Source organism: Gossypium arboreum, chromosome 13 (genome assembly GCF_025698485.1).
Source record: "Gossypium arboreum isolate Shixiya-1 chromosome 13, ASM2569848v2, whole genome shotgun sequence".
Classification (NCBI taxonomy): domain Eukaryota; kingdom Viridiplantae; phylum Streptophyta; class Magnoliopsida; order Malvales; family Malvaceae; genus Gossypium; species Gossypium arboreum.
This window is the reverse complement of record NC_069082.1, coordinates 24,090,836-24,094,781: the sequence shown is the minus strand read 5'-3', so window position 1 is coordinate 24,094,781 and position 3,946 is coordinate 24,090,836. Positions and strand designations below refer to the sequence as shown.

Below are 3,946 nucleotides of genomic sequence, written 5' to 3'. Positions count from 1 at the left end.
ACTCAAAGTACTTGAAATCACTACACCAATAGCGTTAGCTTGACAGTGTGATAATATCTCTGACGAACTCCAACCCGAGCAAACCTGGCAACCCTAAAGAACATGGGAAAGGAAGGGGGAGTAAGCTTTACGCTTAGTAAGTTCATAAGAAAATAATAAGCAACTCAAATTTTATCAATGCTCCCAACATATTCTCAAGTTCAAATAAGCTGTCTTCTTGAACAACAGTCAATAAAATATTTATATCTGGAGCTACAAAACTCCAAATTAAGTTCCATTAATTTTCCCTGAAACTAGACTCATTTACCTTTCTACTATAAAATTTCCAGAATTTTTTACTTATCCAATTAGTACAGTTTATTTCTCAAAGTTACCCCTGATTCACTGTATGACAGTTCTGGCCCTTCTACACTAAAGTTCAATTATCTCATAGCACAGGACTCGAACAATGTTCTCGTCTATTTCTCTTGAAAATAGACGCATTAAATATTATAAAAATATAAGTTATAACTCATAAATATTTTTGTACAATTTATAATGATTTTCTCAAATCAGAATAGGGGATTTTAGAAGTCATACTAACTCTGTCTCACACAACTTCAAATATCTCATTATAGGAAGTTCTTTTGCTTACACGGTTTCTTTTGTAAGAAACTAGACTCAATAGGCTTTAACTTCATATTTTATTCAGCCTCAATTCACTTTCTACTATTTTTGGTGTATTTTCAAAGTTACACCACTGCAGTAGCCCACAACTATCCAGGCTAATTTACTCCTTAACAATTATTGCTCACCAAATACTAAATACATCATGAGCATAGACCCATAACCACAAGGTCATTACAAAGTCATCCTCATAAACCTGGCTTACTTACTTGCAACCTTACCATAGATGCATCATAGACCGAATCATTTCTCATTCATACCAAAATAGGCACCTGCACCACTCACAATATTATTATACTTTCTTTATTAACTCTTTTTCGTAACCTTTAACGTTGAACCTTTCGAAACACTACCGGATATTCTATAAGCCTCGAACATGGGATAAGTTGCCGACGCCATGTCCTAGACATGGTCTTACACTGGCTATCATCTTCGAGGCCGATGCCATGTCCCAGACATGGTCTTACACTAGCTCTCGTATATACGTGCTGATGCATGTCCCTGACATGTCTTACACTAGCACTCATAATGTGGCTGATGCATGTCCCAGACATGTCTTACACTAGCCCTCACCTCAACGCCGATGCCATGTCCCAGACATGGTCTTACACTAGCTATCATAATGTGGCCGATGCATGTCCCAGACATGTCTTACACTGGCGTACAAATCGCCCAAATGTCTTGGCACGAATACCCGGTTTGTTTCCTAGGGTTTCAACAGGGTTTTTCTACTATCTCAATTATTACTAAGCATTCTCAATCCATAATTTAGCAATTCATACTATGTGAAATCATTGACAAATCAAATACACGCATTAACAGTGAAATCATATTATTTACATACAACTTACTCATTTCTAGGGAATATCGTATTCCGTTGAATTCCTAATGTATTCTACCATTACGTGGATGTTATTAACTTTTGGCATCACTTTCATCATTCTCAACAATATCAACATATAATTAAATACAACCGAGGTAAGATAGATTCAAATATATTATCAATAACATGCTTATTTAATCATACGAACTTACCTTGACACCAAATTGGTAATAGAGGCTTAAACATCAATTTCTTGTTTTTCCTCGTTCTAAGCCCGAATCTCGTTTTTTGTTATCTATAACATCACATTGAACTTATTAACGCAATATACTAATCAAATTAGTCCAATGACACATTTTGGAAAATTTTTTATTTTGCCCCTATACTTTGCCAAAATTACCAAATTGCCTCTAGACACGTAAAATGATTTTTATCACATTTATTTGCTCCTTAAGCCTAGATGAACCATTTTCATAACTATAGAAACTCATAATTTCAACTATTTCACACATTTACAACTTGTTTTACAACTTTGCAAAATACCCATTTTAGGTGTTTTCATGCAAACTTCTTTCATATAAGTTGTTTATAACACTACCAAGACTCATATTGTTCCATAAAAACTTGGCAAACAACACATATGCTTTCATGGAAAAACCCTAGACTCTTAATCATTTTGCAAAATAGTCCCCTCTTTTGAAAGCTCATGCTTTAGGGGTTCCAAAAATGTAAAAATCATCAAGAAAGACATTAAAAATCACTTACTAGGATGGGAGTTTCTTTGCTGAAATTTTCCAGCTTCTAAACCCTTTTGTTTGCTGGAAAAATCGGTGGAGATAAGATGGCATTTTTGTTGGTAGCCTGATCTAGTTCTGCCACAGTATTCTTCTACTTACCCTTTTCAAGTGTAGTATGTTTTCCAGATGACTCTATGATCTTTACTGGTCACGTCTTGAGTCGTCCTCTTCTTCCGTGGCATTTTGAACAACATCATCTAGCTAAGTCCCAATTCTAAGAGTGATGGCCTTATACTGCTCCTTCCCTTATGTTCTCAAATTTTCGATAACACTTGGAAATGATCCTTGTGACATTAAATTCAAAGAATTCGCTATTTTCCCTGCTTGATTTTCAAGAACTCGGAGAGACGTAGCCTAATATGAAGCACAACATTATTTTTGGCCATATACTCCTTCAAAAAAAATTCAATAAAATTAGAAGATGATATCTAATCTTGTTGAGTATTCATATCTGATCTTGTTGAGTATTCTGCCTCGGCATAAGATGATTATAACCAAGAGGTGCATTGTTGGCATTTTGTTTTGCGGCATTGTTAAAATTCCCCGCACCTTGATTGCTCCAACTAAAATTCAAATGCTACTTCCATCCTAGATTGTAAGTGTTGGAATAGAGATTATTATTCCAATTAAAATTACCCATGTAGTACACTGACGTTGGGTTTGATAGGCATTTGTCAAACATATAATTTTCACCGCAATAAGCACATGCTAGCTCTGTTGATTTCATCTCATGAACTATAGTTGGATTTTTCATGGTTTTAATCATATTAGCTAGAGAAGATACCTGGGCTGTCAATGAAGTGATTGCGTCAAGCTTTACAGCACCAGCAGCTCTCTTACCCATCCCAACTCATGTAGTCGTATACTGGTAATCATTATTGGAAATTTTTTTCCAAAATTTTGTATGCTTCATTATATGTCTTATCCAAAAAAGTACCATGTGCTGAAACATCAACTACCATTTGTCTATGTGCAGTTAGCCCATTGTAAAACATCTCCATTTGAGTCCAGTGCTAAAATCCATGCATCAGACATTTCCTAATTAACTCCTTAAATTGCTCACGTGCTTCATATAGCGTTTCATCTTCAAATTGCCAAAAGGATGTAATATCATTTCTCAACTTGGCATTCATAGTGGAGGATTATTGTAACACCCTTTACCCGTACCTGAGACCAAAAAAGGTACAGGGCATTACCGAAAAATACGAGCTATAAAATTTTGTTTCAATTTAAAACCGATCAAACAGAATCATATTAACCCAATTAGGGACCGACGAGTCCAAAACATGCAATAAAAGCGATCTGGGACTAAACCGAGAATTTTAAAAACTTTAGGGAATTTCTAGGTTTAAGCCTCACACGCCCGTGTGGAGGCAATGCACACACCCATGTGTATTGGGACACGTCCATGTCCCTTACCTGTGTTGAATTATTGGAATTTATTTTTCATTTTAAACCTATAGGGGTTTTCACACGGCAGAGCACACGCCCGTGTCCCTGGCTCATGTCCCTCACATGGCATAGACACGTCCGTGTCATCGCTGGTGTCCAAAATCCTGGACATTCTATTTATGACATCATCATCCATCTAGGGGCACACGGCCAAAGCACACGCCCATGTGCAAGGCCATGTCCTCCACACAGTTGAGACACACGGCCT

The 3,946-nt window shown here is 36.5% G+C and overlaps 1 non-coding gene across 1 annotated transcript; it reads left to right on the top strand.

The window, feature by feature from the left end:
• Positions 1–3,303: 3,303 nt before the first annotated feature.
• LOC128287173 (small nucleolar RNA R71) lies at positions 3,304–3,410 on the top strand. Its single transcript, XR_008277867.1, has one exon. It is a non-coding gene; the product is annotated as a small nucleolar RNA R71 (small nucleolar RNA).
• The last annotated feature ends 536 nt before the right edge of the window (positions 3,411–3,946 follow it).